The 27,326-nt window shown below is 38.5% G+C and overlaps 1 protein-coding gene across 2 annotated transcripts in view; it reads left to right on the top strand.

Moving 5' to 3' along the window:
* The first annotated feature begins 662 nt into the window (after nucleotides 1-662).
* The window catches only part of KLF12 (Kruppel like factor 12), a 432,669-nt gene continuing 406,005 nt past the window's right edge, over nucleotides 663-27,326 (top strand). The window contains exon 1 of one of the 2 annotated variants that reach the window (XM_032592010.1): nucleotides 663-1,162. The gene's annotated coding sequence lies outside the window, so the exon portion shown is untranslated. Of the gene's footprint in view, nucleotides 1,163-1,348; nucleotides 1,422-27,326 lie in introns of those variants that run through there. The other variant, XM_030311978.1, reaches the window with a different exon arrangement.

The raw sequence follows: 27,326 nt of genomic DNA, 5'->3' as shown, positions 1-27,326 counted from the left end.
CTCCCTTCCTCGCCCAGCCCCCGGCCCGCCCCACCCCCGCGCGTACCCCAGCTCCGAGAGCACCGCCCGCCCGGCTGCCCCTGCTTTGGACCCCATTGTTGCCCGACCCGGGCGATGCCCGGCGCCCGGGGGCGGTCCCCGGGAGCCGCCGCGCCGCCGTGCCCGCAGCCTCGGCCGGCCGCTCGAGCCGGCTCCGCCCACACCTTTCCAAGTTAGCTGGCGGGCGAGCCGCGGGGACGGCTCGGGCGCCCGGCCCCCTCCCTGCACGCCCCCACCCGGGCCGGAGCGGGGAGGGGGCGGGGGGCCGGGCGGGCTGCGCGCTCGATTTGCCTCCGAATTCTCTCCCGAAGGCTGCCTTGCGCGCTCTGACACAAAAGAGGGGACTTTCTCGCGGCTCAGCGCGAGTCCTCGCCTGGCGAGTTGCAATCCGGGGGTTCCTCCCGCCGCGAGGCCCCGCGGGCCCCCTTCGGCCGGCGGCTCCCAAAGCTCCGTTGGCCATGTGTAGGTTATTTTGGGTGCCGCAGCAAGGTGGTGCAGGTGAAAGGGAAGCGCGGCCCAGGCCGGGGGGCGGGGGCAGGGGTGGGGCGGGGTGGGGCGGGGTGGAGGCTCCGCGGACCCACCCCCCAGCCCGGCGGCCCGGGCGGCGAGGCGAGGGCCGGGCAGTGGGTGTTGCCTTCTACCTCTGCGAGCGGGGAGGGGTTAGTTTCCCACAGGGGATTTCAACCATCACACTCAGAGCCCGCCTCCTAATCCTCGGGCGGAGCGGCTCGGGGGCCCCATTTTATGGCAATAAAGCGACTTAGCGCCTGCTGAGCGAGCCCCTCCCCGCCGCCGCCCCCGCCCTCGGCCCCACCCCGGGGCTCGCCCGCAGCGGCGGGGCTTTGTTTCTGGGGAGGAGGACCCGGAGCTCTTTTGTTTGGGGGTTTGGTGTTTTCACCCCCCCCACCTCACCTCACCCCACCCCACCCCACCCCCCACGCCTCTCCGGTTTCCTGAGCTGCGGGCTGCAAGGGAGGAGAAGCGGCGTCTTGCAACCCCCTCGGCTGGGCCCCGGGGTAATTCGATGCGGGCCTGGCGAGGCTCCCCACGCTAGACCGGGGCTCGCGTCTCGGCAGCCTCCACCCACCGGCCCACCCTACATTTAGCGCATCATGTGATCCGGGTAAGTCATTTGCAAGTACAACAGTTCCCTGGGTTGCCCCCCATTCATTTCCCGAGAACTGCAGAGAGCAGCTGAGAGGCTCTGCCTGTGCGTGTGCGAGTGTGCGTGTGAGTGTGCGCGGGTGACGCCGTGTGTGTGCGAGAGTGAGTGTGTGCGCGCGCGTGTGTGTGCGAGAGAGAGAGAGAGAAAGGGAGAGAGAGAGGGGGACTCTGTGTGAGGGAAAGAAAACAATTTCTCCTGCTCTGCAGCTTCTGTTCAGGTCTGTGCCGATTCCGTTTCTTATCAAAATAAACAACCCCCTCCTTTTTTTTTTTTTTTTTTTTTTGCCATCCCAAATCAGACCGTGTTCTCTTAACATGTTTTATTTTCCTTCTGTCATCTGCTCAAGTTAAATCATTTTGGTTGGTCTGTGTTCTTAAAGGGGGAAAGTGTTGGGAAGCGGGAGGGGGCCGAGGGAGGGCGATGCTATTGCAAAGCAAGTAGCGTCGGTCGGATATGTGAAGAAGAAAGAAGGAGGTTTCTCTCTCCACCCCCCCCCCCGCACCAATTTTTTTTTTTTTTAAAGAACTTATCAAGTACCGTGAATTAAGCAAATGTTTTTCTACCCCTGGTGGAATTGTTGGTTGCAGTGTTTGCCTGACGGTTGCCAAGGATGGGACATAAAACACCCGGGCTGAATCGGGGAGGCGGGGGTGGGGGGTTGTGGAAGTAGTTTGCCCCCAGGAAGAGAGCGAGTTCGGTGAATAGCTGCCGCACCGGGGCTGTGTGGGCTGTGGGTGTGCGCTGGAGAGAGTGGAGGGGAAGGGGTTAAGGCGGAGATGACACTGCTGGCATGAATAGTGGTCCTGGTGCTACATTCATTATTGTCTCTGGTCGTAATGATGTGTAACTGTCACTTGCTACAGTGCCTGGTCCGCGGAAGTAGCCAGGGGCTGGCCCGTGGCTGTTATTTTCAATTACGGGGGAGCCGGCCGGAGTTGACAAGGGGCAACTTTGCACGTCCACCCGAGCCGGGCAGCCCGCGGAGCTGGCCTGGGAGCCCTTTCTAGCCTCAGAAGCTCGCTCCCAGGACTCGGACTTGACCTCCGCGACATGAGTTGGTGTTCGTGTTAGATGCTCCCCTATGGGGAGAATCAATCCTGCTTTTGTTGGGTAGAGAGCTGCGCATTAGAACTTTGAAAAACTTTTATCTTTGGGGAAAAGGGTGGGGTGCACTCAACAGTTCTGTTTCGAAGTGCATTTGAGGCAAACGCTTGGAAAAAGTACCAATTCCTTTGTTATATGCCCTGCGGCTTCCCAGCCCCCCTTCACCCTGCGCTTCGAGTTTTGCATACTTTAATAGTAATACCCTTAATTCAGCTGATAAAAACTGACTGTGTTGAGTTAAAGAGTGTTAGTACAACGGAATGTGTAATCTGGATAAACAGTTTGTATGGTTAATATCGTCAGCTCTCTAATTTAACAGTACAGATGGTTTAAGTATCGTTCTGTATGGATTGTTTTAAGCAATCCCACTGGCTAATAGAATTCTCGGCCGAGCACTGGGATATTTTATTGTAAATCAGCTTTAATATTCTCTGTTTCCCGGTCACATCAGGGAGGTGAGCAGGTCTATTTACATTTGGTGCCTGTGCATCCAGTGGCCTCAGTAGACATCTGTCAATCAAATAACGTCATTGTGCAAATCCACCTAGACGCCTCCAGGCCCTTTTCTTACTGGAGGAGAGAGTTGTTTAGATAAGTAAATGCTTTGAAATAAATTTGGTGTCTTTTAAAAGGGAGCCTCTTGTGATGGGAATAGGAGTGGTCACTCTGAAAGAGTGGGTGTATTCCATCATGTAACAAATGCTCTTTGGAATTGGCATTTAATAAAAACAGTGACTCCCCCCACCCCCCCAAAAAAAAGCCTGGTTGTGCTGTTTGTAGACCCCATTCGCATTTTGTTTACATTCTTTAAAACCACGCAGAAATTGGTTGCGATAAAGGGGTATACTTTTAGGCTAGAAGATGTTTAACTGTGGAAGCTTAGTAGACATGGGATGGTGAAGGGCAAACATTTCAGTTGCATAAGTTGTATCTTTATCGCTGCAGCCTGGTCAATCGATTGGAGACTAGCTTGAGTATGGTAAGCTTCTTTGAGTTGGGGAGGGAGCAATTAGAGCATAGAAGTATTGGCAGAAATTGGTAATGCATTTAGGAGAGAAGTTTATTATTCTTGTCTTGTAATTCATAACTATTATGAAGTATACTGAAGCTGGTGAAATTTGGAAGTTTCAAATTTATGAACCAAAACCATGTAACTAATATAGTTGTGTCAGATACACAGAACATTCTTGAGGAATTTCTGTTTATTTTTGAGTTGCTTCAGTTATTTATCTATTACTTAGCGATGCCTATTTAAAAGAAGCTTCGGTCAGCTAAACTTTATTTTAGAATGCTTTGTATTACTATTTATTGAATGAAAATTGTTGTGCCAGTGGGCCCTTAACATATATTTTTTTTCTCCAGAAAGTTCTTTTTCAGTAACTGAATGTCATTTGGGAGAAAACTGGTCCTGGTGTAGCATTTGAGACCTTGACCTTAGCAACTTTTGGCTGGTGGTTGTTTACTACAGCTGCAGCCTCTGTGTGTACAGAAAGGGAAGGGACTGCAAACACCAGTGCGCTCACTCTCCCCAGGCCAAGGGAAAAACAAATCAGGATGCGTGATGTTCATTCATTCCGAAGAGGGTGCATCAGGCATAGAATAGCAGTAGTGTTCTGGTCATTTAAAAATATATATGTTCCTCGGGGATTACTTCCCTGCCTCCTGTGAAAGGTAAACAAGCATTTGAACAGACTGAGTGAGTTTTAAATGTTCTATCATGAAGCAGGCTGCTATCAAGTGAATGAAATAATTTGGTCTTAAACATAGGTGTGGTTTTTTTTTGTGTGTGTTTTGTTTTTTTCTTTTTCCTCTGCAGAGAGGACGTAAGTGCTTAGGCCTCTAGGCCTACACTGAGGGCATTTTGAACTCAAGCCAGTGTTGGTTAATCTAGAGTACTGAGTCGCCTTACCAGTGAGGTGATATTGTTAAGCAGTTGAACATACGAAGGTCCTCGCTGTTTTTGCCATTGTACAAAATGGAAAGTGTGGAATTTCATATTTATGTGTGAATTTCATTAAGATAATCAATTAAATTGGGGGTGTCAAATGGTTTTCTTTAGATTGTGAGAGAAACAGTCTTCTTAGAGGGTTTACTTCATAAATGTAACTGTAGATGATTTGTGTATTGATACAAACTAGTTGTATTCTACAAAACTAGAGGTGCAGACTTACTTGAAAAGTTATTTGTTTTGGATAAGGAAGTCTTCCCGCTTGTGCTTTCACGCTGATTAAGGAGCAAGAACTAAAAATCTCAAAACTGCTTTAACAGTTTTATTTAACACCCATGGTTATCTTTTTCCTTGTAGAAAACAGCTTTCATTTTTATAAATAATTTCTAAAATAGGTTGCGGTTGCTTGCTTTATCATTTATGTTTTGAAAATGCTGTATGATAGTAGAGTGGTAATATCTGTATTTTTGCCCCATGTTCACTTATTTTCTTTTATGTTTATTTTTCAGCTGACAAATTACGCACAGCTTTCAGTCTTTAGTATGTACAAGATGTAAGGGTAAAAATATTAAAATTAAATCACTGGCGACACCCTATAAACCACAGCCTTAACTCATCCACCACAACCACAGCTCCCAAAATCAAAACGCAAGTAAACAGATGGGCCTTGCCCTATGCCCAGGAGGTCAACAGCCCTGGGCTCTGTGAGATCTGCTGTATTTCCAGATCCCAAACCCGTTCAGGGAAATGTCTGACTTCAACAGGCCAGAATTCATTTTCAGGGCCTGGACCAGCCACACCCCATCTGATGTCAGCTTTTGAGTTCTTGTGGCTGAGAACACATGCTGTGGATTAAATGGTTACTTTCTCTATATATTCTCAGTAATTATGTTACAAAAGGATTTTTCGGTTTTGGGTGTTTATTGTCATAAAAGTGGCTACTTGAGTAGTCCTGTTGCTCCATAAAAATTTGTTTGGGTCTGGCAGTAGACTACAGGATATTCACCCAGAGAATTCTGCTCTTGGCGTGGTCTTTCTTCCTGTCTTTTTCTCCAGTGAAAGTCATATACTTCTGTTGCTGTTTCGTGGTATATTTTTTTTGATTATTAGCATAATTGGACTGGTCTGAAGAGTATTGCTTTTTAGGTACAGATGGGGTAGCAGGAAGCCTTTGCTGCTGTACTGCTGCATGGAAGGTGAGAGAAACCATTGGAGAGCTTTGGGATAGTTTTCTCCGTCCCATCAGAGGTAATAGAAGCCACAGCTATTACAGTTTACTGGCCTAGACAGCCAGGAGTTGTGTTCCCAGTGCTACAGTCACAACACCTGTGGGTTTTTAGAATTATTCTGGGCGTGATGTATATGTGTATATTACATGTATGTGTATTTGCTATTTTACGTATATTTTATGTATATATATGCATGCATGTAGTATTTATGAACGTGAGTTTTTATATTCTGTATGTTGGTGTATATATCCCCCGGCACCCCCGACGCTACATATATTACGAACAAGAATTACGGTAAAAAGTCCCCCTCCTCCCACTTGTATACAAAAGAAGGAAAACACACAGTTTGTTTTTTCCAAATCCTATGTTTAGTAATAATGTTCTCACTTGGTTTTGAGTTTAGGAAGCAAACTTAGAACGTGAAAACAGCCTTGCCCCAGAGAAAACAAACCAACATAACTAAATGAGAACCAAGATAAATGATTGTGAAAAAATGAAACAGCTAACTGTAAAGAAAATATTTATTCATTTCACAATCCGGTATCTGCTAAGATTATATATCCTGGAATCTGGACTGATTGAGGTGGCAGAGATATCACAATCTGAAGCAGGGTCTCTTGGTTACTAAAACTGGACGACCTTGGTTAAATTTCTTAACCTGAGTCTGTAACATGGGAAAAATAATAGACATTTTACAGGGTTGTGGTGAGGGTAAAAGAAGATAGTGTGGGTACGAATCACTTTGTAAAACTAGAAAGTACTAGTGTGGCAACTGATTTGACAGGAAAACCACTCCCTCTTCATCCCCCACATCCCTACAAGGGATGAACTTTCCAGCCTCTCTAAGTGAGCATATAAATTACACTTATGGAGAAGGAATTTCCGAGTGTGGGTAGAAAACTTCTGGCAGTCAAAGGTCATGAATTCCATTCCTGTCTCACCAGAGATTTGTTCTGTGACCTTGAGAAAGTCATTCTTAAAAAGTTTCTCTGTAGCTGGTATGTAACTTTACCATTAACATTTGTATAATGCAGGTGAAGTATCTGAGCTTTTCAAAAGAATGTACATGAAAATACAGTTCCCATAATCATTTTACAGAAAACAGAAAGTGAAGATCAACAGTGATTTCTTAGAGATTGTAAACCTCCTTCAGTGAGACCACTAGTCATTAAAAATACCCTTTTTTTTTAATAGAATCATTAATTTTGTGCTGTTATTCTATAATTTAGAACAGTCTTATTGAACTGCAAATCCCTAGTTAAGCGAAGATTCTGTTGATTAAGCTATGTCTGATTTATGGCTTAAGCCAGAAATAAAGCGTCTTGGTTAGACTCAAACATTGTTGTAACACAATAAATGCACAGCCAAGAGAGGTAAATGATGGAGATATTACATGGATATTTGAAAATTTATTGAACATATTTTATTTATGCACACATTTTTTCTGCTGTGTACATTTCTTTACACACATACATTTGAGAAAATTAACAATATTAATTTACATAATTTCTCCCCAGCCACATTTTCTTCAGTTAAGAAACAAAAAAAAATATTTTTTCACGCTCTGTGTAAACACTATTCTTGGAAGAGCAAAGAAATTGACTCACACTAGCTCATCAATAGAATTCATTTTAGACTCTTTCTATGTCACACATACACCTTGCCTAACTCCTGTTCCTGTTACAACTATCACTGTAAACATCACTTCCTCTGGGATTCTTACCATCCCTTACTTTGCAAAGTACTTGAATAAGAATATTGAATAAGAATAAGAATACTGAGGGGCGCCTGGGTGGCGCAGTCGGTTAAGCGTCCGACTTCAGCCAGGTCACGATCTCGCGGTCCGTGAGTTTGAGCCCCGCGTCCGGCTCTGGGCTGATGGCTCAGAGCCTGGAGCCTGTTTCCGATTCTGTGTCTCCCTCTCTCTCTGCCCCTCCCCCGTTCATGCTCTGTCTCTCTCTGTCCCAAAAATAAATAAATGTTGAAAAAAAAAATTAAAAAAAAAAAAAAAAGAATAAGAATACTGAATAAGAATATTCAGGGTTCCAGGCTGTGTTCTATGGCCCTATAGTACATGCTGTTTTTCTGGTGCAACTGCTTGTTGATTTGCTGGTCCCCTCCCAAAAGTAAGCCCCTTGAGAGCAGGAAATGATTCTTCTTCATAGTTACTGTACTGGCTTCTCACCCAGTGCCTACCATAGTGACAGATCACACAGTGCTAAAATACTTGTACAAGGAACAAATTAAGGAGTGCAATCTCTGTGACTAACCCTCCAGTAGCCAAGTGCCAGTATCATGGATTTTTCCTTCCTAAGTCTTTTGATCTCTCTCTAGCTAAGCATATTCAACTCTATTAGCCATTCCACAATTCACTACCTTTTCCTGCCTTTTTTTTTTTTTTTTTTCTTTTTCTCTTCGCGAAATGAAGCTTTGTAGTGGAGTCAAAGGGTGCTGGATTTGAAACCTCACACTGCTCGGGTTTGGCTGTCTGACTGGACAAGTTAATTCTCCAAGTCTCCGTTTACGTATAAGTAAAAACAAAAACAAGAACAAATAATGTCAACATTGCAGAATAGTTTTGAAGACTAAAATTGTGGTAATGTCCATAAAGTGTCAGGTGTATAGAGCCTTGTACACATTTAGTGCTCAATAAATATTAGTCTGCTCTAGGATATTGGTGCCTCTCTCTCTTTCTCTCTCTTTTTTTTTTTTGTATTATAATTTTTTTTTTTTTAATTTTTTTTTTTTTTTACGTTTATTTATTTTTGGGACAGAGAGAGACAGAGCATGAACGGGGGAGGGGCAGAGAGAGTGGGAGACACAGAATCGGAAACAGGCTCCAGGCTCTGAGCCATCAGCCCAGAGCCTGACGCGGGGCTTGAACTCACGGACTGCGAGATCGTGACCTGGCTGAAGTCGGACGCTTAACCGACTGCGCCACCCAGGCGCCCCATTGTATTATAATTTTTAATTCCAGTTAGTTAACATACAGTGTTGCATTAGTTTCAAGTGTATGATATAGTGATTCAACGCTTCCATACATCACCCAGTGCTCATCAGGACAAGTGCCCTCCTTAATCCCTGTCACCTACTTAAACCATCCCCCCTCCACCCTCCCCTCTGGTAACTATCAATTTGTTCTCTACAATTAAAAGTTTGTTTCTTGACTTGTCTCACTTTCTCTTATTTTCCCCCTATTGCTCATGTGTTTTGTTTCTTAAATTCTGCATATGAGTGAGATCATATGGTATTTGTCTTTCTCTGATGTATTTCGCTTATTGTTTTAGTCTTTAGCTGTGTCCGTGTTGTGGCAAATGGCAAGATTTCATTCTTTTTTATGGCTGAGTAATATTCCATTATATATATATATATATATATATATATATATATATATACACACACACACACACCACTTCTTTATCCATTCATCAGTCGATGGACACACTTGGGCTGCTTCCATATCTTGGCTTTTGTAAATAATGCTGCTATTAGTATTCTTGTATTCTTTGGGTAAATACAAGTAGTGTGATTGCTGGATCACAAGGTAGTGCTCTTAAAAGCAGCCATTCAGAATGAGTAGTAGCAGCAAAATAAAATAGCTACTCTTTATTGTTCAGAAGTTAGGTACTGTGTTTTTCACATGTTAGTTTATTTGATATGTACTCTTTACTACACAGGTGTGTATGGTTGACTTTCAAATAATTTACACTTTGAATACTATATGTGGAAACCCCTAAAGTACCTTCTATACACTGGATTTTGACTTAAGGATGCATTGTTTTATAGCAGTTGTGTGATGGTGCTCACTGCCCAGTAAGAGTTCCCCTCCCCCAATGACTTTGCTATTTTTGACAGTATTTTAAAAAATAATTTGAAAATTTGGGGCACCTGGGTGGCTTATTCTTATTCTTATAAGCATCTGACTCTTGGTTTCACCTCAGGTCATGATCTCACGGTTCATGAGTTCGAGCCCCGCATGGGGCTCTGTGCTACTGGTGCAGAGTCTGCTTTGGGTTCTTTCTTTTTCCCCCTCTGCCCCTCTCCCTCTCTCTCCCCCTTTCCCTCTTTTGTCTCTGAGAGTAGGTCTCCTTTTTTTAATTTTATTATTATTTAAAAAAATTTTTTTAATGTTTATTTATTTTGAGAGAGAGAGAGACAAAGTGCGAGCAGGGGAGGAGCAGAGAGAGAGGGAGACAGATAATCTGAAGAAGGCTCCAGGCTCCAAGCTGTCAGCACAGAGCCCGACACGGGGCTTGAACTCACAAACTGTGAGATCATGACTTCAGCCAAAGTTGGACGCTTAACTGACTGAGCCACCCAGGTGCCCCAAGAGTGGGTCTCCTTTAAAACATGAGTCTGGTCCCTTGACATATATAATTTTTTTAAGTTTTCAGAAGTGCGTCACATATTAAAATATGAGATTCCTCTTTTTATTCATTAAATATTTGTTGAGTACATATGTATGATATTATGGTTTCTATTTTATAGATGTAGGGGCTGATTTTAACCCAATTAATGCCAATAACCATGGTCAGTAGCCAGTTAGCTTTAAATATTTTTTTTTGATGTTTATTTATTTTGAGAGGGAGAGCAAGTGTGGAGGGTGGCAGAAAGAGAGAGAGAGAGAGAGAGAGAGAGGGGGAGAGAATGAATCTCAAGCAGGCTCCATGCCCAGCGTGGAGCTTAACACGGGTCTCTATCTCACCACCCTGAGATCATGAGATCATGACCTGAGCTAAAATCAAGAGTCGAATGTTTGACTGAGCCACCCAGGTATCTCTAAAGTAAAGATTTGAACGCTGGAAAGCCGTTGTGTTATGCCCTATTCCCTGTATTACTCTTAACTCCCTTCAGCAGTAAGTATGATAGTCCAGATTTAATCTTCTTGTAGAGTAAGAGCAAAAAATGGGAGTATTAGACAGATACTGTATTTACAGGCTGTTATTTTGTTTGTAGATACTGACCTACTGCACTTACTAGCATATTTACCTCAATACAGAAGCTAATTTTGTGATGGTTGATACATGTGCTAAAACAAATTGTGAGACCTAATCCAAAAAATTGCTTTAGAAGGCAACTGCTATAGGGTATGTCAAAGTGGCAGCAATAGACCAGTAACTTCTGGCCAGTATGCATTCTGTCATTTGATAAAGCTGTTACAGTCAGAGGCATCATACGAGTAACAAAAAAACATTATCTCTATAAAAAATGCCTTACCCATTTGACCTACACTTATTTAGCTCCTATTATGTAATCCGGAATCATGTATGAAAACGGATAGGGCATTATCATTAATTAGCTGAAAATCAAAGAGGGAAGGTGAGACTTATGTGGAAACTTACAATACAAAGTAAGTTGTGATACATGGACCAAGTTGCTTAAAATTCATGGGAAAAAATTCCTTGTATCTGGGAAACGAAAGGTTTTAGGTTTTTAGTGGATATGGCAATAATTCTTCATGGAAAATGTTTACTTTTTATAGAAAAGAAAAAAGCAAATCTGCAAGAATAAGAAAGCAAATTAAAAACATTATTTTGGCCACTGTGGTGGTTTCACACATCCTTTTCTGTTATCTTTTAGAGCTGATGGCTTTATGGTGTTTTGGCAAACTTTTATCATTTGCCATAACACGAGAATATTGTGATTCCCAAAATTAGATCCTGGGATATACTTGGCTAGTAGGACGTGCCGTGTTATAATGAGTTTAGAGAAGGTTTATTTGGGCAAAACAAAATAATAATGTTGATCGGTTAATAAAATTTTAAAAATACACTTTATATGGGGGCGTCTGGGTGGCTCAGTTGTTTAAGTGTCTGACTCTTGATTTTGGCACATGATCTCAGGGTTCATAGGTTCAGGCCCCATGTCTGACTCTGTGCTCATAGGCAGAGGCCACTTGGGGGTTCTCTCTCTCTCTCTCTCTCTCTCTCTGCGCTTCTCCCCTGCTTGTTCTCTTTCTCTCAAAATAAAGAAATAAACTTAAAAAAATAAGTTAAAATAATGAAAAAAATATACTTTATGTGAGGCTGTATAGTCAAATTTTTTTCATATTGCTAAATTTAAGCAATGACCAAAAACTTTGAATATAGGAATAAGAGGTTTTGTTTGTTTGTTTGTTTTTAACATAAGAATAATGGAAGGAAAAACTTGGAAACTGATCAATTTTCTGATCAAGAAGGTCAGAGTCCATTGTAATTTATCAGAGGTGTTGCTTGAAGGCATATTTAGAAAGAAACTTTACATTAAAGTGGTTGGTTATTTAAAGTGACATTCTCTGGAATGTGCATTAGCTTTCTGCTTTAGGTATAAATACAGAACACTTAAAGAAACACAAAATATTTCATTTTGAGATAATACATAACCAGAAAGAAATTCACTCTTAATGAGTCTATAAAGAGCATTGATGGAATTCTTATTGTATGCTGAGCTCTCTATTGAATATATTGGGATTATACCAAGGCTCTGAGCTGAGGCAGTTGTTTTTATTTATAAATAGCTTGGTAAATAAGACACTTTAGAATACTTGAGAAGTATGGGATAGCAAAAAAAAAAAAAAAAAAAAAAAAATATATATATATATATATATATATATATATATATATATATAGGTTAGTGCTTTTTGGTTAGTGCTTGGTGGTTTACAGAGTTGTTTGTTGATAATCTTATAAGGTAGATTGGACACATGTTATCATTTTATTCATGAGGATATTAAGGTCATCTGAAGGTAGAATAACTAGAAGGTGGCCAAGTTGAAACTAGAACCTTGATTTTCAACACCAGTAAAATAATTTTTTCCATTTCATCTGATTGCTGTCTTCCTAAGTTTCATTTAGTTTAAGATAGTCTCCATTGCTCAAAGGAGGTGCCAATGTCTAGTGTCTAGCTCATGTGAGATATTCAGTGAATATTATTGGATGAATTCTTTCTCCTTCCAAAATGTACTTTAAAGGGGCATAAAAAAAAACCCATATAGCTCAGAAAGAGCAACTTAATTGTAGAAGACACTGTGCAAATAGAGGCATGAATACTCTGAAGAAAATTAGGGAGGTGGTTCATCACTTACCATGTACCAGTGCTTGTGCTAGGTGCTGAGAATACAACAGTAAATAAAACCTGGGCTTTGTCTCAGGTATAAACAGATCAGGAGGAACCGGCACAACTAAACCCAAAGAGAGGGCCTTGCTCTAGTATATTTTGGTTTATTTTATTTTCATTTAGATCCTTAGTGTGCCTAAAAATAGTACCTAGATATTTTTAGATTTATGTTTTAGTTTCTTTTAAGTACTTTTTATCTTATCAGAAAATCTGGTTCCATTTAAGCATGTGATTGTCTTAGTTTTTTTCCTTTTGAAAAAAAATATTTTGCATTTATTGTACTTGAAATGTGTATGATACACTTAAACGCCATTATCTCATTTAATGCTTGTAACCAACCCAACGTTAGGTATTTATTTAAATTAATTTATTATTACTTTTATGACTTAGGTTTTCAAGGGACAACAGCTTAAGATCTGTGTTCCCAGGGATAAGCTTTGTTTTGCAGAAACTCACTCATTGAGCAGGGTTTACAAATATATCTCTCTCTAATAAAAGTATGTGTGTGAAAACTTCATTTTTTTCTTTCTTTCTTCCTTTCTTTTCCTTCTTATCTTCCTTCCTTTTTACTTAGCTCCCCTTGTAGCTAGCGGTAACATTCCATTCCCCCATAACCCATGTTATCGGGACTATGTGTCTTTTTTATTGTTCTCCATATTCTCAGTGTTATAAACACATTCACACAAGGTTTTTTGATCACTGATTATAAAAATGGGATTATATTTTGGAGACTATTATCAACTTTGTTTTTGGTTTAGTACTTTCAAAGGGAAATACTCCCACTCAACCGCTATAGCTCTACTCCATTTACAAAACAAAAACAACTGTTGCATGATACTCTAAAGTATGGTTATTTCATTGTCTAGTTAACCATTAATTTACTGATGGGCAATACTTTGTTTCTACCTTTTTCCACTAAAAGCAATATTGTAATACATATCTTTATAGCTATACTCTGACAGACCAATGCGATAGATTCCCAGGATGCAGTTATGTTCTGCTTCAAAATGTTGCCACATTGCTTTGAAGAAAAAGGCTGTAACAGTTGATGTTTTTACCAGTAATGTGGGCAAAATCCTTTCCTTGAAAGTCCATCAGCAATAGACTTTTCCAGTCTGATAGTTGTGTAGTAGTATCTCATTGTTACTTTAAATTAGTATTTCCTGACTGTTGGTGACCTTGAAGATCTCTTCCTATTTGTAGCTACATTGGAATTGTTTTCTAAGAATGGCCCTTTCACACTTTTTGCTCATTTTTCTACTTGGTTGTTGTCCTGTGGGAGTTTATATATTATAGCTATTAACCATTGGTCTGGTACCTGCATTGCAAATATTTTTTTTTCAAAAACTGATCTTTTGGGGCGCTTGGGTGGCGCAGTCGGTTAAGCGTCCGACTTCAGCCAGGTCACGATCTCGCGGTCCGTGAGTTCGAGCCCCGCGTCGGGCTCTGGGCTGATGGCTCGGAGCCTGGAGCCTGTTTCCGATTCTGTGTCTCCCTCTCTCTCTCTGCCCCTCCCCCGTTCATGCTCTGTCTCTCTCTGTCCCAAAAATAAATAAAAAACGTTGAAAAAAAAATTAAAAAAAAAATAAAAAATAAAAAAAAACTGATCTTTTGGGGCACTTGGGTGGCTCAGTCGGTTAAGTGTTCTGTTCTTGCTCTCAATTCATGTCTTGATCTCAGGTTCCTGAGTTCAAGCCCTGCATTGTGCTTCACTCTGGGTGTAGAGTCTACTTCAAAACAAAACAAACTGATCTTTTCTGTTTAAAAAGTATCTTTTGATGTGTAACATTTTTAAATTTTATGTAATCATTCTGTCTGGTTAACTTTTTTTTTTTTTTTTTTTTTTTTTTTTGAGAGAGAGAGAGAGAGAGAGGAAGAGGGAGAGACAGAGCATGAGCTGGGGAGGGGCAGAGAGAGAGGGAGACATAGAATCCAAAGCAGGCTTTAGCCTCTGAGCTGTCAGCACAGAGCCCCATGCAGGACTTGAAACCAAGAACTGTGAGTTCATGACCTAAGCTGAAGTCTGATGCTTAACCGACTGAGCCACCCAGGTGCCCCTGGTTAACTTTTTTTTTTTCAGTGTTTTCTCCATTGGTAAAACAGATGTGTAACCTACACTTAGATGGTATTTTTCTTTCCACTTTGATCTTATCTTTGGTAAATTTGGAATTTGTAGTTATATGTGCTATAGGAGAGGGATCCACTTTTATTTACTTTCAGATACATAACTGGTATCAGCACCATTTTTAAAGTAATGTGTCCTTTTACAAGTAAATACAAATTCCCTAATTGTATTGTCTTATGTTCTAATATATCCTATAATACCAGATTTTTTTCCTTTTAAAATAGTAAAGTGCAAATCTGAGGAATATTTCATCCATTGTTCCAACTTCCCTGGGCAAAAGATACACAAAAACTCTGTTGTGAATCTAATTAGAATTGCATTAAGTTATATATACTCTGGGAACAATTAACATTTTATTTATTTATTTTTATTTTATTTATTTATTTATTTTTTATTAAGAATACTTTTATTTTTATTTTTATTTTTTTCAATATATGATATTTATTGTCAAATTGGTTTCTATAACATTTTTATACTTTTAGTGCAGAGTATCATGGATGTCCTTCTGTTTATATCATTTTTTATGTTCCAAAAAGATTTTAGTATTTTATTTGTAATAGTTGTTTCCTGTTTACTTGAATTTAGTTATAAGTACTTTTATAGGCTTTTGGCTATTTTGTATTTATTGAGATGATATATGATTTTCTGTTTTAGTCTGTTAATTTAGTGAGTTAATTGTGTTTGATTTGTGTGTGTGTTGCTTGATTTTAAATGTTGTGTCAGCCTTTCATTCCTTGTATAAGTCTTACTTGTTCTTGATGTGTCATCTAATTATATGTAGTTGTATTTGATTTTCTTATATTTTGTTAAGAAATAAAAAATATATAAGTTCATGGGACATGGTGGTCAGTACTATTTATTCTTTTTAGTGTCTCTATCTGATTTTGCTTTCAGGGTTATTCCTCACCTCCTAAAATAACTTGGGAAGTGTTTTATCATCTTCTGGGTTTTTTTTTTTTTCTTTTTTCTTTTTTGGCATACTTTGTGTGGAATTATTTCTTCCTTAGATGTGTGGAAGAATTCACAAGAGGCTCCATCTGGGTTTAGAGGGTTTTTTGTTTTGTTTTTTGTTTTTCTCTTTCCTTTGTAGGAAGGTTTTAAACTATAAATTCAATTTATTTAGCACAGAGCTATTCAGATTATATATTCATTTGTGAATGAAACTTCTTAGTTCGTGTTTTGAAGGAATTTGGCTTTTTCATCTGAGTTACAGAATTTATTGGCATAAAGTTGTTTATATTGTCCTATTCTTTTAATGTTTTTAGGATCTACACTGACTACTTGTTATACCTGATGTTGGTGACTTGTGATTTTTCTCTTTTTGCCTTGATCAGTCTGGCCAGAGGTGTATTAATTTTTTTGATGTTCTGAAAGGGCCAGCTTTTGGTTTCATTCTTTTTTTCTCCAACTTTTACTTTTTCTAATTCTTTATTATTTCCTTTCTTATGCTTGTCATGGGTTTAATTTGTTCTGTTTTTAGTTTTTTAAGATGGAAGCTTGAGACCTTTCTTCTTATATAAGGATATGATGTTATAAATTTTACTTTGAGCACTGCTCTTTTAAAGTTTAATTCAGTTCAAATACTTTCTAATTTCCATTGTGATTTCTTCTTTGACTTTGGATTGTTTAGAATTGTGTTTTTTAATATTCAGATACTTGGTGATCTCACAGATATCTTTCTGCTGTTGGTTTCTAGTTTAATTCCATGGTTTTCAGAGTCTGTATGATTTTGATTCTTTAAAAGTTTGCTGAGATTTGTTTTATCACTCAGTATATGGTCTGTATCGGTAAATATTACATGTACACTTGAAAACAAGGTTTCCTGTCATTATTGGATAGAGCATTCTATGAATGTCAGGTTTATATTTTATAAATATGATTGAGCCAAGTTGGTTAATAATGTCTTCAAGTCTTTGTCAACTGATATTTTTCTCTCTTCTGTCAGTTATTGGGAAAGATGGGCTTAAGTATTTATTTATTTATTTATTTTCAATATATGAAATTTGTCAAATTGGTTTCTGGCTTAAGTATTTAAAATACAATTGTGAATTAATTCAATTCTCTTTTCAGTTTTAGTACTTTTTGCTTTATGCATTTTGAAAGCTTTGTTATTAGGTGCGTACGTATTTAGTATTGTGTTTTCTTGGTGAATTGACCCCTGTAATATTACTCTTTTTCCTTTATAGACAACATATAATTCTATAAGTTATAATTGTACTATATGTATGTATACACACACACACACACACACACACACACAATTATACGATATATCATGTAACATGTAATTGGGTGTGACTTTTTAATCCACTCTGTCTCCAACTTTTGTTTAGAATGATTTGTTAGTTTACATTAAACATTTTTATGTGATTGGGTTTCTATGTACTAATTTGCTATTCATTTTGTATTTGTCTCACCTGTTTTTTGCTCTTATTTTTCCATTTCTAGCCTTTTTTGGGCTTGATTATTTTTTAGTAGTCAATTTTTTTTCCACTAATGGCTTATTAGTTATATTTCTTTGTTTTATATTTTTAGTGGTTATTTCCGGGTTTGCAATATACATCATGAATTTCTCACAGTCAAATGATATAATACCACTTTCTGTATGATGTTAGAATATTACAACAGTATACTGCCATTTTTTCTCTCCTGTTGATGCTATTTTCCTAATATATTTTAACTTGCACATATAATAAATCATATATTTCTTAGGTATTTGCTTTAAAGATTTAATTCCTTTTAATAGTGATTACAAATCAGAAAAGAATTTTTTTATATTTATGAATTTTTTTAAAAATATTTCAAAGGTTCTTTATTTATTTGTTGTAAATTTCTATCTAGTATCGTATTACTTTTGCCTAAATAAAATATTTCTTGAAATGTAGGTCTGCTGACAGTGACTTTTCACAGTTTTGCTTATCTGAAAGAGTCTACTTGCCTTTGTTTCTGAAATATTTTAGCTGGGTTTGAATTTTAGTTTGACAGTTTTCTCCCCATTAGTTTCAAGATGTTGCTATATTATCCCCCAGCTTACATGGTTTCTGAAGAGATGTCCTTTGTCATTCTGGGTTTTGTTCCTCTATATGTAATGTTTCTCTTTTTCTCTGGCTGCCTTCAGGATATATATATATATATTTTTTTTTTTTTAATTTTTTTTTTAATCTTTATTTATTTTTGAGACAGAGAGAGAGTGTGAGTGGGGGAGGAACAGAGAGAGGGAGACACAGAATCCAAAGTAGGCTTCAGGCTCCGAGCTGTCAGCACAGAGCCCAATGTGGGGCTCAAACTCACAAACCTGAGCTGAAGTCGGATGCTTAACCAACTGAACCACCCGGGTGCCCCAGGATATATTTTTTTTAACTCTGGTCTTCATTGAAACCAAATGTGCATAAGTATGTAGTCATTCGTGATCCTATTTTGGGGTTGTTTTAGCTTTTTTGATTTGTAGTTTATTGTCCCTTCTGATTTTTGATAGGTTTATTTCTGTTATCTTTTTGAGTATTTCTTCTGCCCCCTTTTCTCTCTTCTCTTTCTGGACTATTTTGACAAGTACAGTAGCCTACTCATGTTGTCCCACAGGTCTTGGATCCTCTGTAGCGGCCACACCCCACTCAGTTTTCAGTCTGAATAATTTCTATGGTCTAGCTTCACATTTACTAATTCTTCCTGTTGTGGTCAGTTTTTTGTAAACTCAGTGAAAGAATTCTTTGATAAAGCTAATTCTTTGATGAAGCTATTTCTTTAGCATTTTCATATCAGTTTTTAAAAATTTCCACCTATTTACTGAATTCCTTCATGTATGCATGCTGTTTGTCTTTATCTCTAGATTCTTTTACATTTAATCATAGCTATTTTAAAGTCTCTCCTTGATAGTTTCAACATCTCTGCCATCTTGGCATCTGATTATGTTGATAGCTTTATATCTTAACAATGTGTAACTTGCTTTGTTTTTGTGTCTTGTAACATTTGATGGACTCTATGACATTATGTATAAAAGAACAGCAGAGACTGAAGTATATCATTAGGCTAAGAAGCGGACATATCTCATATTCTACAAGATACTAGTGTCTGTGTAGGGGGAGGATGAATCAGTTTGGTCAGTAGATGTGCTGAATTTTTACTTGGTCTTTGCTCTTGAAGTCTCTAGTGATGTGATAGTTCAAGTTCCTTCAGGAATTCATTGCTTTTACCTTGACACTTCTGTGAGTCCTGGAATGTCAGAATTTTTCTTCTCTGTGTTTCTGCTATACCCTCAACTTTCAGTCAGCTCTGAACTCCAGTGTCATAGGAAACCTCCTTTTGTCCTTTTTCTCTATCCCAGCAGGTAGTCTGGGTGGAGGTGCAGATGGGTGGCAGGTGGGGTCTCAGTTCTTTTATACCAACTTCAGCCTTAGGCAAGCCTGGTGTACCTTAGTCTGAGTTGAGACTTTGAAAGCATGCCTGTACCTTCTTTTGGTGGCCAAATTGTGTTGTATCAATGGCAGGCTTATGTTTGTGTGTGTTTTCTGTATACCAGTATGTCTGACTTCATTTTTGAATCATTTTAGAATTCTGGGCCTGAGTGAGTTTTCTGCCTTATCCCAGGAGCAGAGGAGTTTTACCTAGTGTTCAGTGCAGGGGCAAGTGTGTGTGAGTGCTCTTATCCAGCGGCTGCTTTTCTTTGAGCTTAGGGAAGGGGATAGTCAGAGAGTCTAGTCTCTCTTCCAGTGGCTTCACCTCCTTCTTTAGCTGTAGTCCATCTTTGCATGGAAGAAGCAGGAGTACTTACTGTCCTTGCTCCTGTGGCAGATGGCTTTTGCTTCAGTTGTCAGTAGAGTCTGGGATGAGGCCAGTTTTTATCCTTGTGTCCCAGTGGTAGCGTATGTCTCCCTTTATACCCCCTTTCAAGGCAGGGCTCTCTTAGGTCTGTTGTTACATTCTTTTGTCTTAGTACCTGGAGGAGACTTGCAAAAAGAGCAGGGTGATGACTGTGGAGCGTCTGTCCTTGCATCAGGGGCTTTCTGGAATACTAATTGACTGTGCTAGCCCATACTGAGCTTTTAGGAATTTGATAAAATTTTAGTCGCTTATATATACGTTTAAAAATTAGAAGAAAAAAATTTTTATTGCAATAAAAACCAACAAAAATACCATCTTAACTGTTTTTAAACCTACAGCTTAATAATGTCAATTCTATTCACATTGTGTGAAAGATCTCAACTTTTTCATCTTGCCAAACTGAAACTGTATAGCCATTAAAAGCAACTCTATTTCCCACTCTCCTGAGTCCCTGACAGCCACCATTCTACTTTCTGTTTCTTACTTGCTTTTAGGACTGTTCATTTTTTTTTTTTTTTTCCATTATTATGGCCAAAGGCAATAGCCTGTTTCTCTGTGAAAGGGGCTTGTTACCCACTGGAACCTATTACCTGGTTGCCTTGTGACTTTAAAAGTCTTTGGCCTCAGAAGCATGATTTTATAGGATATTTATCCTAAGTATTTTCCTTCTCCAGTTTACCTTAAATGTGCTTGATTTATTTCCTTTTTTTTTTGGAATGCTTGTTGAATTTTATATAGGTATTTTTAAAACTCATCTGATAAATCATCTTTCTCATTTAGTTGATTGTTATAAAGCATTTTAAAAATGTATTTATTTATTTATTTTTGGGGCGAGTGCAAATGGGGGAGAGGCAGAGAGAGGGGGACAGAGAATCTGAAGCCGGCTCTGTGCTGACAGGCTGACAGCAGTGAACCTGATGTGGGGCTCGTAGTCACAAACCGTGAGATCATGATCTGAGTCGAAGTCAGACGCCCAACCAACTGAGACACCCAGGTGCCCTTGTTATAAAGCATTTCATTAGAGGATTTATTAACATTGAACTATCTTTGCATTAGGGGATCAAACCCTGATTTTTCATAATTTATTTTTGTATAAATTTTCTTGATTCTGTTTGATAAATTAGAATGATACTTAGAATATACACATCTGTATTCACAAGTGGGATTGGTCTATAGTATTTTCTTTGCTATTGAATCATATTTTTATACAAATATTTTGGTGGAGGGTCACCTGGGTGGCTTAGTTGGTTAAGTGTCTGACTCTTGGTTATAGCCCAGGTCATGATCTCATGGTTTGTGGGTTTGAGACCTGCGCCGGGCTCTGTGCTGACAGTGCAGAGCCTGCTTGGGATTCTCTCTCTCTCCCGCCCTCTTTTTACTTAAAAAATAAATAAATATGTTGGTGGATACATAAATTGAGAAAATATTCATGTCTTTCCATGAGCTACATTTAAAACTGTTCCTTATAGGCTAGTATTAGGTGCGAACCATTAGGTCATGGTTTTTACTTTTTTTTTTTTTTTTGAGTGGCATATATATATTATTATTTTCTAATTTCTTCTGTGTACTTGTCCATTACAGTTGTCATCTTCTTTTTTGGGTTAAGTTTTGTGTAAGAAATTGCTCATGTGTTTTTTTTTTTTTAATTGATTGATTGAGATATAACTGACATAACAGTTTAGTAGTTTTAGGTATACAACATATGATTTGCTGTATGCATATATTGCTAAATGATTAGCACAAGTTAACATCTATCATGGCACAGCTACAATTGTTTTTCTTTCTTGTGATGAAACTTTTAAGATTTACTGTCAGCAACTTTCAAATACAATACATTATTGATAACTGTAGTCACCATGCTGTACATTGTATGCCCAGAACTTACTTGTCTTATAACTGCAAGTTTGTACCTTTTGACCATCTTTATCCATGCCATCCACGCCCAGCCCCTGGCAACCACCACTTTGTTTTCCATATCCATGATGTTCATGTCCGTCTGTACTCATTTGCTTCATAAGCTTTCAAATTTGTTGCCTTAGGATAGCATTTACTATTCCCTATTATGTAATTACATTTCTATCGTAAAGCTTATGTAACTTTTTAAACTCCTAATATTGTCTCTTTTTTAACTGTTTTTTGAAAAATGTTCCATAAGTTTCTTTGCTATTTTATTATGCTTAAAAAAAAAACTTTTGAATTTTGCTTCATTTTTACTGCTTTTATTTTCTCTCATGACTTTTAGCTCATATTTTCTTAATTATTTGTCCTTTTTTTTTTTTTAATTTTTTTTTTCAACGTTTTTTATTTATTTTTGGGACAGAGAGAGACAGAGCATGAACGGGGGAGGGGCAGAGAGAGAGGGAGACACAGAATCGGAAACAGGCTCCAGGCTCTGAGCCATCAGCCCAGAGCCCGACGCGGGGCTCGAACTCACGGACCGCGAGATCGTGACCTGGCCGAAGTCGGACGCTTAACCGACTGCGCCACCCAGGCGCCCCTGTCCTTTTTTTTTTTTTAACTTAGTTCTTTAAAAGGTAAATCTTGGGGCGCCTGGGTGGCGCAGTCGGTTAAGCGTCCGACTTGAGCTCAGGTCACGATCTCGCGGTCCGTGAGTTCGAGCCCCGTGTCGGGCTCTGTGCTGACAACTCAGAGCCTGGAGCCTGCTTCCGATTCTGTGTCTCCCTCTCTCTCTGCCCCTCCCCCGTTCATGCTCTGTCTCTCTCTGTCTCAAAAATAAATAAACGTTAATTAAAAAAAAATAAAAAATTAAAAAAAATAAAAGGTAAATCTTTTAACTATAAAGGCATTCAAGTTAGAAATACTGTTCTGACTAAACATCCTTTGCTATATTCTATGTTTTTTTTTTTTTTTTGGCAGAATTATTCTTTTCATTGTTCCTAATTTTTGTGATTTTTGTTGTAATTTTATTATAATTTAACTTATGATTTATAATTGATTTCTTCTTTGAATCAAGGATTTCTAGGACTGTGTTTTAAAATTTCTGAGTATTAACTATTTTTAGGTCTTCATCTGGTATTTATATTTAAATTTTGATTTATATTCAAAGACTTTGTTAAATAGTCTTATTTTAAAATAACTATATTTTTCTTTGTATCTGTATGATTTGTTTTTAGAAATGTTTCATAGAGATTTGAATAAAAGTATTTTCTCAACTGAGGAATGTGATAACCCATTTTTCACCCATTAAATTGAGTTTAACAGGTTGAAGTGAGTTGATTTGTTTTAGGTTATTTTAAGTTATAACATTTTTTTCAGTTAAATTGGATTAATTCAAAAGGTGGTGTATTAAGTTCTACATTCTGATCTTGTTTTTGTATCTTCATTGGATTTTTAAAATTTATTTTTTATTATTTTAAATTATAAAATATAAGCAACATAAAATTTACCATCTCACCCATTCTTAGCGTACAATTAAGTAGTGTTAAGTATATTCACATTGTTGTGCTGTGCATCTCCAGAACTTACTCATCTGGCAAAACTGGAACTATATACTAATTACACTACTCCCACTACCTGCCCCCCCCCCCCCCCCCGCCTCCCCGGCAACCACCATGCTACTTTCTGTTTCTAGGAGTTTGACTATTTTAGATACTTCTTATAAGTAGAATCCTATGTTGTCTTTTTGTGACTGGCTTATTTTAGTTAGCATAATGTCTTCACAGTTTATTTATGTGCGAGCGTTTGTCCAGGTGTCCTTTTTTAAGGCTGTATAATGTTAAGTTGTATTTATACCACATGAACATGTGTGTACAAATGTCTTTTGAGTCTCTGCTTTAAATTCTTTTGGACACATAACCAGAAGGGGAATTGCTGTATATTGTAATTCTGTGTTTAATTTTTTAGGAATTGCTATACTGTTTGCCGCAGCACCTGCACCATTTTGCATTTCCATCAGCAGGGCACAGGGGTTCCGATTTCTCTACATTCTAGCTAATACTTGCTATTTTCTGGAATTATTTTTTTTTCTTTTGATAATAGCCATTCTGATGGGTGTGAAGTGACGTCTCATTGTGATTTTGGTTTGCATTTCCCTGATAATTAGTGATGGTGAGCATCCTTTCATTTGCTTATTGGCCATTTGTATATTTTCTTTAGAGACATGTCTGTTCATTTACTTTGCCCATTTTTAGTTTTGATTTTATTGTTGACTTTTAGAAGTTCTTTGTATATTCTGGATATTAACCCCTTATCAGATACGTGATTTGTAAATAGTTTTCTCCCATTCTGTGGGTTGCCTCTTCACTCTGTTGAGAGTGTCCTTTGAGGCACAAAAGCTGTTAATTTTGTTTTCGTCCTATTTATCTGTTTTTTCTTTTGTTGCCCATACTGTTGGTATCATGTCCAAGATCTCCTTGCCAAATCCATTGTCATGAAGCTTTTTACTTTTGTTTTGAAAGTTTTGTTGTTTTATGTCTTCATTAAATTTTTTATAGCTTTGCTTGTATGTTTATTTGTGTATTGTTTGGTACATATAACTCCATGACATTTCTTAAAATTACTATTCTTTTTATTGAATGCCTTTAAAATGAAACTTATCCTATACTGATGTTCATATTGCCATTCCTGTTTTCTTTTTGAGGAAGAGTTTAACTATATTGGATTTTACTCTACCAATCTATTTATTCTGTCATTAGCTTTTCCTTTTTAATTTGTTTTGTCTTATAAAGTAGTGTTGTTGTTGTTTTTTTTCAGTATCTAGGGTTTTTTTTAACTCATTTTCTCTGCTTTTTAATAGTTACATGTAACATAACAACCATATACTTTTTCTCAGTTATGATTTTTTAGCTATTTTTCCTTCATAATTCCTTTTGTGAATTTAATCAAAGTGGATATTTATTTTCTTTTATTTCCTACATGACTCCTATCAATTTGGAGGATGCTCTGTGCTTTACCATTTGACTAATCATCAGTAGTCCTTCCCCAGCTTCATGTTTATAGCCACTGTTAGCTCATATAGTGCTTTGTGTGAGAAGGAAAATGCATCATTTCCTTAAGACTACTCTGATTGACAAAAAATTGTTGTAGTATACTGCCATCCAGAACATTTTGCTAACAGATACACAAATCTCCGAGGTCTACAATGTGAAGGACTCCCTCTAAGATGTGATGCCCTTGGCTGGATATAACTTGCTGTGATAAGAGTAGGGAAAATAGATTTTTTACTACGTTTTATAGCAAGGTGACTGCCATTTTTCTTACTTTTTATCTTTTGTGAGTTTTCATTATCTTGGTCCCCTGGTATGGTGAGGTATACTAGGGATGCTTTATTCTAAGAATATGAGCCTATGGATATTGTACTGCTGGCATTATTTCATAATTCTCTAGAGATTTCTGTGTTAATAGAAGTTCATTGGTTTCTTCAGTTAATAATATAAGCCTTGGGGTGCCTGGGTGGCTCAGTCGGTTGAACGTTCGACTCTAGATTTTGGCTCAGGTCACGAGTCCAGGACTGTAGGATCGAGCCCCATGTTGGGCTTGGCAGTGAGCATGGAGCCTGTTTAAAATTTTCTCTCTCTCCCTCTACCCCTCTCCCCTGCTTATACTGTCTCTCTCTCTCTTTCTCTCTCTCTCTCCAAAACAAAACAAAACAAAACAAACCTTGGGCAGAAAAATTATTTCAGTCCTAATTACAGCTTATAGATGTTTTGAACTTGTTATCTTAGTTTTTTTTAAATACATATGCTTTAGATAGCACACTTTTTTGATGTTTATTTTTAATTTTTGAGAGAGTGCATGTGAGTGTGAGTGGGGGAGGGGAGGAGAGAGAGGGAGACACAGAATCTGAAGCAGGCTCCAGGCTCTGCTGTCAGCAGAGAGCTCAATGCCAGGCTCGAACCCACAAACCACGAGATCATAACCAGAGCTGAAGTCAGATGCTTAACCGACTGAGCCATCCAGGCACCCCTTGTTGTCTTAGTTTTTAACCCTAATTTGAAAAGCACAGCAATCTTTGATCTCCATATTGTTAAAATATTTTCTGAAAAGTCTTACTATAAAATCATAAACTGTGTGCTTGGAACACTCACAGTCATGGAAATCAACTAATTTTCATTGAGTGTTTATAATGTGCCTAAGATTGTGTTTAGATCTTGCCTTAGTTTGCTTGGGCACTGGGTAGTTTAAACAACATAAATTTATTTTCTTACAGTTCTGAAGAGATCCAAGATCAGGATCAGTTCCTGGTGAGGACTTTCTTCTTGGCTTGCAGGTGGCTACCTTCTCACTGTGTTCCTATGTGAAGGGGGGGGGGGGTGGAGAGAAAGGGAGGGGAGGGAGCTTTGGTATTTCTTCTTGTAATTAAAGCCCTATCTATGACCTCACAGGCCATATTTACAAATACAGTTGTTGCCTTGGGGGTTATACTTTCAACATAAACATTTTGGGCAGACAGACATTCAGTTTATAACAGATTCAGAGCCTAAATTCTTGAAAAATAAGGCATTAAGTCTTAAGTTTACTGTAAGAGTGAGTTCTTAATAGTTTGACTTTGTGCCACAGTAATAAAATTACACATTCATGGCCATATGTAAAGAATTTAAAGAGATCAAAACCTCATCCAGAGAGCATCTTGAAGAATTACCACGTATTCAAGAGTATTGGTTTGTGGGGAAGGATATATAACCCTGGGCTTTTCTTCCTAGAAGTGAAGAAATGGTCTCCAAACATACGCTGTTGGGTGCCATGTACAGTAATACTAAGGACTCAGCAAGAAAATGCTGTTCAAGCTTCTGGCTGTGCCTCAGTGGCTGCTTTTCAAACAGAGCATTGGCAGAAACGGGGAGGAAATAAAGATTTTCTTTTCCCATTTTGGGGGGATAGGTTTTGTCTAGTATATGTTTATTTTGTTTGGATCTAAAGCAATATGAGCATGTATTTACTGAATGTGCTTGGTAGTGGATTGAACAGTGGTTGTTAAGAAGAGATACGTCCCTGTCAATCTCACCAAGATCTGAATGTTATCTTTTTTGGAAAAAGGGTCTTTGCAGATGCAATTAAGAACATTGAGATGAGATCATCCTGGATTACCTGGGTGAGCCCTAAATCCAATGACAAGTATCCTTGTGAGGGTCAGAAGAGAAGTCAGTATGAAGACTGAGGCAGAGTTTGGAGTAGTGTGGTCATAAGCCTAGGAACACCAAGGAATGCCAGCAGCCACCAGAAAAGCTGGAAGAGGCATGGATTCTCCCTTAGGGTCTTCTGAGAAAGTGTGGCCTTGCCTTCACCTTGATTTTGGGATTCTCGCCTCCAGAGCTGTGAGAGAGTGATTTCTGATTTTAGCTACCAAGTTTGTGGTAATTTGTTAGGGCAGCCACAGGGGACTAATCCCTACCCACTGTGAGGAATTCTTTCTGCCAGATGTGAGGGGTCCAGAATTGAGCAAGACAAGTCCTTGCTACCAGGAATGCAAACTTTTTTGAAAAGGAAACAAAAACATAATTACATATTACAATAAATTGAATATTCTAATTTTGTATAGGATGTTCTGAAAGCATTGAAGGGTACAGCTACCTTGGTTTAGAAAGTTTGGAGGATTTTTGAGGAAGAGACTTTTGATCTGGGTTTGAATGAGGAGTAAGAGTGTACCTGGGACGGAGGGGCTGGAGGGAGAAATGCGTATCAAAGGGTGTGCCCTGTTCCTTTAACCCCCCTGTGACATGAGCACCCCATCTGAAATCTTATTATCTTCAATTAGAGTAAAGCACATTGTCAATTTGAGGCTGCCTTATCTCATACTCTAGTAGTATGCCTCGGTGGTAAATAGAAAAGATAAAAAAAAAAAAA

The sequence above is a fragment of the Lynx canadensis genome, chromosome A1 (assembly GCF_007474595.2).
Source record: "Lynx canadensis isolate LIC74 chromosome A1, mLynCan4.pri.v2, whole genome shotgun sequence".
Classification (NCBI taxonomy): Eukaryota; Metazoa; Chordata; class Mammalia; order Carnivora; family Felidae; genus Lynx; species Lynx canadensis.
Note: the sequence above shows the minus strand (reverse complement) of the source record. Positions and strands in the feature narration are given on the sequence as shown.